This window comes from Balaenoptera physalus, assembly GCF_965194825.1.
Source record: "Balaenoptera physalus genome assembly, chromosome: 16".
NCBI lineage: Eukaryota > Metazoa > Chordata > Mammalia > Artiodactyla > Balaenopteridae > Balaenoptera > Balaenoptera physalus.
The window spans coordinates 83,588,915-83,600,410 of NC_138898.1; the positions used below are offsets into that span (position 1 = coordinate 83,588,915).

Consider the following 11,496-nt stretch of genomic DNA (forward strand, 5'->3'; position numbering starts at 1 on the left):
ATAAACAGATACGGAGAAGCTGGGGCCGGGGGCAGAAAGCAGGGTACTGGGGTACTGCTCCCCGCACCCCAGCCCCATGGCCACAGGTGGCGTGGAGCCGCGAGTGTGGGACGGGGAGGCCGAGGCCTCACCCGCTGAGCTTTGCTGACCCCCGGGGGCGCAGGACCCCGGAGGGTTTGGGCTGCTCCGTGCCTCCAGTGCCCGCCCTCAGCCAGGGGCTGCCCCCAGAGAGGAAGCCCAGGAGCCAGGGACCCCCGGTAGGGATTCCTGGGCAGGGGAGACAGCAGCTGACGGCGGAAAGGGCTCTGGGGTGGACGGCACTTCCCTGGGCTCCCGTCCCAGCTGTGCCACCTCGAAGGGCTGACCTGGGGAAAGAAGTACGCCACCAGCTGCAGCAAGGGCTCAGGAGGGGCTGCCAGCCTGGAGGGCTGCCCGGAGTGGGTCTCAGCCCTGTGGGCAAGGGGATGGGCACACGTGTTAAGCAAGAGAGTGAAGGCTGCTCAGACTCATGTCGGGGGAGGCTGATGCCAGCAGGATTACTCTGTGGGGCTGCATTACGGTGATGGGCAGGGGGCTGGAGGCTGGGCAGGAATCCTGTACGTCTGCTCTGTGAAGCCCATTTAAGTGGCTCTTAGTCTCTCATAGATTAGAACAAACCCTGTCTCTCCGAGAGCTACACTTTCCACACGCCTCTTCTCTGTAACAAAGAGGGTAACAAAGAGGGTGGCCTGGATACGGGGAAAGGGCGAAGGGTCCAGCTTCCTGCTTGCCCACGACCTGGGCTGGCGCCTGCTGGTGCCTGTGAGCTGCCCCTGCGGCTGACCCGCTGGCTTTTAACCCAGGGGCTTCTCCTGTAGGACCCACGTGAAGGCCTTGGAGAGCTCTGCATCCCGGGCTTCCCCGGCCCGACCACGCTGGCCACCGTGTCTGCTTTGACGTGGCTGAGTCCCCACGGGTGGCAGCGCAAGACAGCCCTGCCCGTGGCGCCCCTCTCCGTTTATCCCTCGCAACTGCCCCTCCAGGCAGAAGCCCAGGTGGGGACCCCCAAACCGGGACGCCTAATCCCGTCACTTCCTCTCCCATGACTCCCAGGGTCCAGGAAGTGGAAGACCCCTCCCCTTCTTCTCGATGGGACCATTTTCCTCATGATAATCTCCACAGAAAACGAATGGTTCACCAAGCCTGGACCTTGGTAAGTTACAGCGGGAGACACTGGCGTTAAGTTCACTCATTTTCAAGACGGCAAGATTGTATGTTTGAACGTCAGAGGGGCCCCTGTGTTCCCTCTTTCTCTTTGTCTCCATAACAAATCCTGGCCTCCCCAAGGCTGACCAAAGGACGTGACTCAGAAATGCACAAGAGTGAATGAAGGACATGAGTAACTAAGCGTCTCCCCCAACTCCCCACCTGCAAGGCTCTTCACGGCTCTGGATGGAGCCGGGTGGGAGATGTTGCACCCAAGCTGCTCCTTCTCCCTCTCCCTGCCCCAAAGTACGTCCAGAAACCCCTGATCGTCATGCAGTGCAGAGCTGGAAAGTCAGCTCATTAGAGTATCAGTCAGCAGTAGGCACTCCCTCCCCTCTGACACCCCTCCAGGGGAGCAGTGTGTCCCCACCCCATTTAGGTTGGGCTTGGCCACGTGACTTGATTTGGCCAATGCGAGGTAGGCAGACACGAGGTGAACAGGAGGTTTGAGAAGTGCTTGCCCCCCTGGGCTTCCTGTCTTAGCCCTAGGAAGCACATGCCCTGGGCAGCCCACCGGTCCTAGGAGGTTGAGAGATCCATGGAGAATGCAGGACCCAACCGGGCTTACAGCCAAGCCCAGCTGCCCGGCAGAAGCATAAGCAAGTAAACACTTGAGTGGTTTGTTCCGCAGCACTATTGGGGCAATATCTGACATCTGACTGGTACTGTTAGATGAACTCTGAGGCCCCTTATAGCTCTTAGCCTCTACAAGAGGGCCAACCCTGGCCAGGTTTGAACATCCACTTGTCTGCACTGGATGTTGCACTGAATGATCCCTGCCTCCCAAGAGTGAAGGAACTGAGCCCCAGGGGCTCAGGGAGAAGCAGCCCTACCTCTTCCCCCTCCTCCAGGCAGGACAGAGGAGGGGGGTTCTCTGATCAGTGTTGCCCTTGTGCTCCTGCAGATGAGGGACCAGGGTTCCTCAGAGGAAGGGGATGATGTTGGACACGGGCTGGGCTGCCTGCCTGAATATCTCCCTTGTCAGCCCAGCCTGGCCTGCATTTCACACACATCAATCCAGTAAGGCAGGCATCTTTGCGTCCATTTCCAGAAGAAAAACTTGAGGGTCAGAGGAGTTAAAGGACTTGCGGAAGACCACACAGCTGGTAAGTAGACCAGCCCAGCCCCCGTTTCCCACGCCAGGGCTGTCTGCCCTTCTGCAGCTGAAGGAAGGGGGTGGGCAGGGACCAGTCCTGGGCCCAGAGGGGCCCCTCCCCAGCTGGCCTGCCACCTTCCAGGAGGGGACTCTGGGCAGATGGGTACATCTTGGGAGAGAGGCAGAGTTTTTCTTAAGCCTCCTACCTGTGCCCCTTTCCCCTTCCTATTACCTATATCCGGCCCTTGAAGGAAGTGTGAACCCCAGATTTGAAGCCTCTCTCCTCTTCCCTTCATCAAAGGCAGTTCGCAGATAACCATCACTCCTAAAAGCATCTGAAAAACTCACTCACGCTGAGGCCCTGGTGACTGAGGAGAGCTGGGCCACCACAGGGGGACAGCTGCGTAGGGGAAGGACGCCCCCAAGAAGGCCACGTATGGACACGGCCCAGTGAGGCAGGGAGGGAGGCAGGAGGGAGGACGGGGCCTGAGTTTCCCCTCCAAGTGAAGGAGAGCATGGGGCCAGGTGTATTTATAACACAGCCCTGAAGGGGGCCAGGCTTCCCATAAATCACACCGGCTCCTTGACAGGAGTAAAAATAGCCCCACGGCATCCTGCACATGCTTGTGCATGGGACGGAGCTGGCCCGGCCAAGCCCTCCGCCCTCTGGTCACTGGGACAAAGTTTCCACCTCCTCCTCCCCACCGGGCACCAGGCTTGCCGCTGGCCCCTCATCTCCACAGAGGGGATGCCCCAGATGGAGGGTCTGCTCGGTAGGCCCCCCGAAGCTCTGTCCACCAGGCCAAGACTGCTGACTCAGGCCAGCCACAGAGGGGACAGCACATGTCCTCAGCCAGGTCAAGGTGGGGAAAGGGTCACAGCCCAGCAGTGGGTGAGGAATAAGGCTCGGGGCCAGGGGGCGGGGGACTTAGGCTGAAGACCCCAAATAAGCATCCGAGATCACCATGAGGCCTTCCACTACCTGACACCAGATGAAACAGGCAGAAGGGGAAGGAGGGACTCAGGGCAACCCTGATGCAGGGCTGGACGTCGGAGGAGACCCTCCAGCCAGTGCACTGCAAAGGGCAGTCTGAGGTCTGCATCAGAGCAATTGGTGGAGCTCCTTACGGCGGAGACTCCTGGGCATGGACTCTGTGTGTGTGTGGGGGGGGGGCGGGGACACTGCATTTTTAAACAAGACCCCGCAGTTCTGAGGCCCACTGCCCCTGCCTTAAGCCCAGGCCACCCCGCTCTGATGCGCCCCCCACCACTAGACTGGAGCCCTGGGGGTTGGGAGGCACGACACGGGGTGGGGCCCTCTCCCCGCTGCCCCCCACCACCGCTCCTGCATCGTCAGCAAGCCAGTTTTCCCGCAAAAGTGACCTATCTGAGGCATGATCACACCCTCCCAGCCTCCCAGCCTCTCTCTGGGAAATCCACTCCCGCTGGGCTGGGGGTCGGGAGAGGCTGCCTTCTCAGGGCTGAGGCCTGGGCCCAGGTCTGGGAGGAGCCAGATGGGGGAAGGACCTGCCGAGTGCTGTTTGTGATCATGTCCATCAATTTGCACAAAGAACCTTCCCCGCAGGTTATTACCACTGTTTTCACACAGGAGGAAGCAGAAGCTGAGATTTGAACTGGGGTCTCTCTCACCACAGCCCATGGTCTAGGTCACAGGGGAAAACCCCAAATTCTTTCCTGTGTCCAAGCTGAGTATTGCCACAGAGCTACCTTCAGCGTCTCTCTTCTGTGATGTCCAAGATGTGGGCGACTGGCCTTGACCAGACCAGGGTGGTGGCCGGGTACCCTCCCCCCACCCTCACTGGGCCCTGCCTCCCTGGAGCCCCGCCCTTCTTCCTGGGCAGCAGCCTCTGCCCAGCAGGACCTGGCCATGCCCTGGGGGCTGAGGGGAAAGGCTCTCACTCTGGCAGAGACTGCAGGCACTTAATTCGTCTAATTAGACCAGGGCAGTGGTTCCGGCCACACGGCGCCCCAGGAGACCTCGGAGGAGTTCCTCTTCTCTGAGCCTCGCCGTGCAACAAATGCTTGATGAGCGCATATCCATCAGACAGTCTCCACTGACCAGCTCCAAATCGGGAATTCTCTCATTCACTCTACCAGTGTTGATGGAGTACCTCTTACGGGGAAGGCACACTTCCAGGGCTGGGGTACAGCAGGAGGCACGACAGGCCAAGATCCTGTCCACATGGCACTTACATCCCAGGGAATATCACAGTGCCACAGCAACAGGGTTAAGAGCGGAAACTCTAGAAGCACCCGGGTTCAAATTCTGGCTCTGACTCTCAACTAGCTGTATGACCCTGGACAAAATACTTAGCCGCTTTGTGCTGTAGCTTCCCCATCTGTAAAGTGAGGGTAATAATGATACCTGCTTTGCTCTTGGGAGGATTAAATGAGCTAATGGCACATGGCACAGGCTGTTGGCTGCTGTCACTGTCAGTGCCTGGCCCGAGGTCCTCACAGGGAACATTGGGAGGATTATGACAAGACATTATGCGTCAAAGTATGAAGTATCATAATTTGTCCTATGGCAGCCCCAGCATTCTTTCCCTCTTATGAGTTCAAAGGTACCTGCCCTTGCCTTTTCCTCTTGGGCCACAGCCTCCTAGACAACAGATAACCTCCTGATTCCTTATGCAACTGGAAAAGGGCGTGCAAGAAGCAGCAGAAACACTGACCTCCCCTCCTTCCTGACTTGGTTTAGTTTGGGGTCTTGTAGTGGGTGCTACTGGCCCACCCCTAGTCTAGCCCTGATGGGAACAGAGGGTAACTGCAGCCACAAAGCCCAGCACCTTTGTGCCGGGAGAGGAACAGAGCTGCCTTCAGATCTGCAGGGGCCGGCACACCAATTTAGAAAAGCAGGCAAGATTATGGGGCCTAGTTAACAATCCTGCCTGGATGACTATCTTTCCTCAGCAATTGGTCTGAGCTATAAGTGGATCAAGAAGTAATAAAAGGAGACAGCTGAAAATGCTGGAAAGTCTAGTCATCTGGGTTATTCCAGTAAAAGGCCAAATAGTATTAAAATTTTTAACACCTGAGAATATCCTTATATCAAAAAAAAAACCTTGGGACATATTAATAATAATGCCAAGGCTGTTTGGATGCCAGACACTATTCTAAATGCTTTACGGATGTTAATGCAATGATCCTTACCAACTCTGTAGCGAGGTAAACACTGCTGTACTATTATTTATCCCCAGAGATCAGAAAGGATGGCTGGAGCAGTAGTTCTCAAAGTATGGTCCCCGTATCAGCAGCTTCACCTTTACCTGGGAACTTATTAGACGTGTGAATTCTCTGGCACCAACCCAGATTTGCTGAATCAGAAACTCAGGGCGTGAGGCCCAGCACTCGGTATTTTAACAAGCCCTCTGGGGGATTCTAGCGCATGCCCAAACTTGAGAACCACTAAGCTAGATCTGCTGTGGTAACAAAAACTCCCTGCGCTCAGTGGCTTAAAACAGTAAAGGAATACGTCTCCCTCGTGCTACCGGACCACTGTGGGTGGGAGGAGGCCTTTGCTCGTCACAGCACTCAGGCACCCTTTGGAAATGGTCCTGAAGGCTTAGAAAAAAGGAAGAAACATACAAGAAACTCTACTAAAACTTGCTAAGAACAGAGTCCGTGGTATTTGAACAAGATCCTGCCCCATCCCCACCCCCAGCTCAGCAGGATGGAAATTCCCCTCTAGGCTGCTGCAGCCCAGCACACAGAGGTCCCTTCCCTTCAGCTCCAAGGCAGGGGTCATCTTCCCAGAACAGGCAGGAAATCAGCATTTGTCAGCCTGCCCCGAGCTGCTTGCTGCTGAGGCATTGTTCTGGGCAAGTGTTGCCGAGAAATGAGGGCTCCCTCTTCTGCCCAGCACCCACTCTACCAGGGGCGTGGCACCACTCAGAACATTGGGCTCCAATCCCTTTGCCCTGGCTTTCTAGGAAGAGGTTCCATCCTGTGAGAGGCAAGCCAAGAAGGCCTGAGGCTATAGCCTTTCTCCTCCACTGAGCACTCAGCTCCTAAAGCAGGGGTGCCATTCAGAGAGAAGCACACCCTTGTCCCTAGTCCCAGCTCCAGAGTCATGGCACAGGGATTCTGCCCAGAGGGAGAGGCAGGTTGTAGAACAGAGAGCTCCCAATCTCTTCTCAAAGGAATCCACTTCATTTGCAACAAAGTGTGGAGAAGTTCAAGCCCAGAGGTGCCCTCAGAAACACTGGAGGCTGTGGTGGAAGGCAGTTGGGAGGAGATTGCTAGATTCATTGGAGATGTAGGCTAGTTAGTCAGAGAGAACCAGGGAAAGAGACAACTGTAATGAGCCCTTCTGGGGTCAAAACAAATCTCAAACACTGACCTCAGGAACTACCCCTTCAAAGGAGTACAGATTTGATTGGATTAGTCTGGGAACAATATATGCCACAGGGCGGTGATGAAAACAGTGGTGCAACTAACTAGCAATTAGTGGCGCTTAACAGATGTGTTTGGTCAGGGAAAGAGAGAGTCAAAGACAGCCCTGCCAAAACCACTGTCATTCCAGGGTGACTGTGGCCACAACCACCAAGCCTGCGCTCTCCGAGAGGCGATGTCAAGAGGCTACACATTAAGGGGAGAGGGTAGAATAGACTTTACTCAATAATCCACCAAGTCACTAAACCAATAAATAAGCAGATAACAACAATGCCCCAGGGGAGGGGCACCATACTGAGTTGCTACAATATATTATCTAAAATGTCCAGTTTCCAACAAAAAATATGAGACATCCAAGAAATGGGAAAGTATGACTCACACACAGGAAAAAGGCAAGTAATGGAAACTGCCTATGAGAATGACCAGATGTTGGATTTAAGAGACAAAACTTCAAAGTAGCCATTATAAATATGTTCAGAGAACTAAAGGAAACCATGATAAAATAAGTAAAGGAAGCTATGATGGGAAAGCTGCATCAAACAGAGAATATCAATAAAGAGACAGAAATTATAAAAAGAACTAAATGGAAATTCCGAAGTTGAAAAGTACCGTACCTAAAACGAAAAATTCAGTAGAGAAGCACAACAGTAGATTTGCTCTGTAAGGAGAATTAGTGAACTTGAAGATAGATTAGAGATTATGCAGTCTGAAGAACGGAGATAAAAAAAGAATGAAGAAAAATGAACAGAGAAAGGCTTTCACTTGAGTTCAATAATGTAACAGCCTTATAAAAAGAGTCAGTAAGCATCCCATCTTTTTCTCTTCTCCAGAATATTTTGTTCATGATTTGTATTTTATGTTCCTTGAATATCTGTAAGAACTCACCTAAAGAGTCACCTAAACCTAGTGTTCTATTTTTGAAGCTGCGAAACTACCAGTTCAATTTATTTCATTATTATAGGTCTATTGAGCCTTTTTATTTCTTCAGGAATCAGTTTGCCTCTAATTTTTGGCTATTATGAATAATGTTGCTATAAATATTTCTGTACACATTTTTGTGTGAACATGTTTTCAATTCTCTTGGTAATACACCTAAGAGTGGAATTTCCAGATCACAGGGTAACTCTGTGTTTAACTGTTACCACAGAAGCTGCCCCATTTTACATCCCCATACAGCCATGTATGAGGGTCCAATTTCTCCACAGCCTTTTATTATTATTTTCTTTCTTTCTTTAAAAAAAAAAATCATAGCCATCCTAACTGGTATGAAGCGGTTTTGTGGTTTTAGTTTGCATTTCCCTCGTGACTAATGATGTTGAGCATATTGTCACGTGATTATTGGCCATTTGTATGTCTTCTTTGGAGAAATATCCATTTAGATCCTTTGCCTATTTTTTTTTGAATTTTTAAAAAATATTTATTTATTTATTTATGTAATTATTTTGGCTGTGCCGGGTCTTAGTTGCAGCACGTGGGATCTTTGTTGCGGCATGCGGGATCTTTACTTGCGGGATCAAGGCATGAGGGATCTTTTTAGTTGCAGCATGCGGGCTTCTTAGTTGCAGCATGTGGGCTTGTTGCAGCATGCGAACTCTTAGTTGCGTCATGTGGGATCTAGCTCCCCGACCAGGGATCAAACCTGGTACCCCTGCATTGGGAGCATGGAGTCTTACCTACTGGACCACCAGGGAAGTTCCCATCCTTTGCCTATTTTTAATTGGGTTGTTGGTTTAGTTATTGCTGAGTTTTTAGAGTTCTTTTTTTTTTTTTTTGGCCGTGCTGTGTGGCTTGCGGGATGTTAGTTCCCTGACCAGGGACTGAACCCGGGCCACGGCCGTGAAAGTGCCGAGTCCTAACCACTGGACGCCAGAGAATTCCCTAGAGTTCTTTATATATTCCTGATACTAGTCCTTTATCAGAGATATGACTTGTAAATATTTTCTCCCATTCTATTGGTTACCTTTTCACTTTCTTGATGGTACCCTTTGAAGCACAAAAGTCTTTTATTTTGATAAAGTCCAATTTATCTATTTTTTTTTCTTTTGTTGCTCATGCTTTTGGTGTCATTCTTAGAAACCATTGCCAAATCCAAGGTCGTGAAGATTTATCCATTTTTAAAAAATATATATATTTATTTATTTGGCTGCGTCAGGTCTTAGTTGTGGCACACGGGATCTTCAATGCAGCACACGGGCTTCTCTCTAGTTGTGGCGCGCAGGCTCCACGGTGCGCGAGCTCAGTAGTTGTGGTGCGCAGGCTTAGTTGCTCCGCAGCATGTGGGATCTTAGTTCCCCAATCAGGGATCGAACCTGCGTCCCCAGCATTGGAAGGTGGATTCTTAACCACTGGACCACCAGGGACGTCTTATCCCTGTTTTCTTATCATTTTAGTTCTTACATTTTTATACATTTTGAGTTATTTTGACTGATTTTTGTTTGCTGAACCCCTCTTGCATGTCTAGGATAAACCCCACTTGGTCATGGTGTATAATCTTTTTCATATGCTGCTAGATTCAGTTTGCTTGTATTTTATTGAGAATTTTTTCATTTATATTCATAAAAGATATTAGTTTGCAGTTTTCTTCTCTTGTATGACGTTGTTTGACTTTGATATCAGAGTAATAGAACAAATTGGGGATTTCAAACCCATGGATTATTCAGAAGTATGCTGTTTTATTTCCAAGTGTTTGAATAATTTCCTGTTATCGTTTTGTAATTGACATCTAGTTTAAGTCCACTATGATCATATTTTGTATGGTTTCATTTCTTTTACATTTGTAAAGGTTAGTTTTACCACCCTGGGTATAGTCTATCCTGGTGAATGCTCCATAGGCACCTGAAAAGCATGTGTATTCTGCCATTGTTGGGTAGAGTGTTTTATAAATGTCAGTTAGATCCAGTTGGTTGATGGTATTGTTCACTTCTTCAATAGCCTTTCTGATTTTCTGTCTACCAGTACTATTACTTTCTGAGAGAAAAGTGCTATAGTCTCTAACGATAATTGTGAATTTGTTTATTTCTCCTTTCATTTCTGACAGCCTTTGCTCCATGTATTTTGAAGCTCTATTTTTGGGTACATACACTTTTTGGATTGCTATGTCTTCTTGGTAAATTGACCCTTGTAATCCTTTGCTCTGAATACTTTGTCTGGCTATATAATAATAATTAATATAGCCACTCCAGCTTTCTTTTGAATGTTTTCTTCATGGTAAATCTTTTTCCATTCTTCTACTTTTCGTCTACTTATATCATTTTATTTGAAGTAAGTTTCTTGTAGACGGCATATAGTTAGGTCTTTTTTTTTAACTTATAAACTATTTCTTTTATATTTTTATTATTATTTTAAAAAATATTTACTTACTTATTTGGCTGCGCTGGGTCTTAGTTGCAGCACGCGGGGTCTTCGTTGCCACGTGCGGGATCTTTCAGTTGCGGCATGCGGGGTCTTTAGTTGCGGTATGAGGGATCCTTAGCTGTGGCATGCAAACTCTTAGTTGCGGCACATGGGGTCTAGTTCCCTGACCAGGGATCAAACCCGGGTCCCCTGCATTGGGAGCATGGAGTCTTAGCCACTGGACCGCCAGGGAAGTCCCAGTCTTGTTTTGTTTTTAATGTTATTACTGATCTGTTTGGATTTAGATCTACTATTTTATTAATTTTGTTTTTTTCTTGTTTCTCTATTTCCCCTTTCCTGTCTTCTTTTAGGTTATTTTAATGTTTTTTAGTATTTCATTTTAATTTATCTATTGTGTTTTTTTTTTTTAATTAATTAATTAATTTATTTATTTATTTTTGGCTGTGTTGGGTCTTCATTTCTGTGTGAGGGCTTTCTCCAGTTGCGGCGAGCGGGGGCCACTCTTCATCGCTGTGCACGGGCCTCTCACTATCGCGGCCTCTCTTGTTGCGGAGCAAGGGCTCCAGATGCGCAGGCTCAGTAATTGTGGCTCACGGGCCCAGTTGCTCCGTGGCATGTGGGATCTTCCCAGACCAGGGCTCGAACCCGCGTCCCCTGCATTGGCAGGCAGACTCTCAACCACTGCGCCACCAGGGAAGCCCCTATTGTGTTTTTGACTATATCTTTTTGTATCGTTTTCAAGTGTGCTCTAGGGAGCACAATATACATACTTAACTTTTCAAGTCTACTTAGCATCAATATTTTACCACTTCAAGTGGAATGCAGAAAACTTTCCACAATGTATGTCCTTTTAACCTCCCCATTTATGTAATGGTTGTCATATATCACATTGACATACATTGAAAATCCCACCAAATAATGTCATAATTTTTGCTTTCAACCATCATAGTTTTAAAAACTTAAGAATAGTTTATTGCATTTGCCCGGATATTTACCATTTCTGTTGCTTTTCCCAATCTTGATATACCAGATTGTCTTCTGGCACTATTTCCCTTCTGTCTGAAAAACTTCCTTCAGTATTTCTTTTTGAGTAGGTATGCTGGGAATGAATTCTTTTAGTTTTCCTTCATCTGAAAATGTCTTCATTTCACCCTAATTCCTGAAGGATATTCTCACTGGATACAGAATATGGGTTGACAGTTCTTTTCTTTCCACACTTTAAAAATGTTGTTCTACATCCTTCTGGCCCCCATGGTTTCTAATGAGAAATCCACAGTCATTTGAATTGTTATTCTTTAAAAATGAATGTTTTTTTCTGGCTTCTTTCATAATTCCTTCCCTGTCTTTTGTTTTCAGCAGTTTAATCAGAATGTGTCTGGTTGTGA

General features: G+C 48.9%; 1 long non-coding RNA gene across 1 annotated transcript; it reads left to right on the plus strand.

Moving 5' to 3' along the window:
• Positions 1 to 316: 316 nt before the first annotated feature.
• On the plus strand, positions 317 to 11,289 carry LOC309646296. The gene is made up of 2 exons (XR_014255261.1): positions 317 to 2,351; positions 5,563 to 11,289. It is a non-coding gene; the product is annotated as an uncharacterized lncRNA (long non-coding RNA).
• The last annotated feature ends 207 nt before the right edge of the window (positions 11,290 to 11,496 follow it).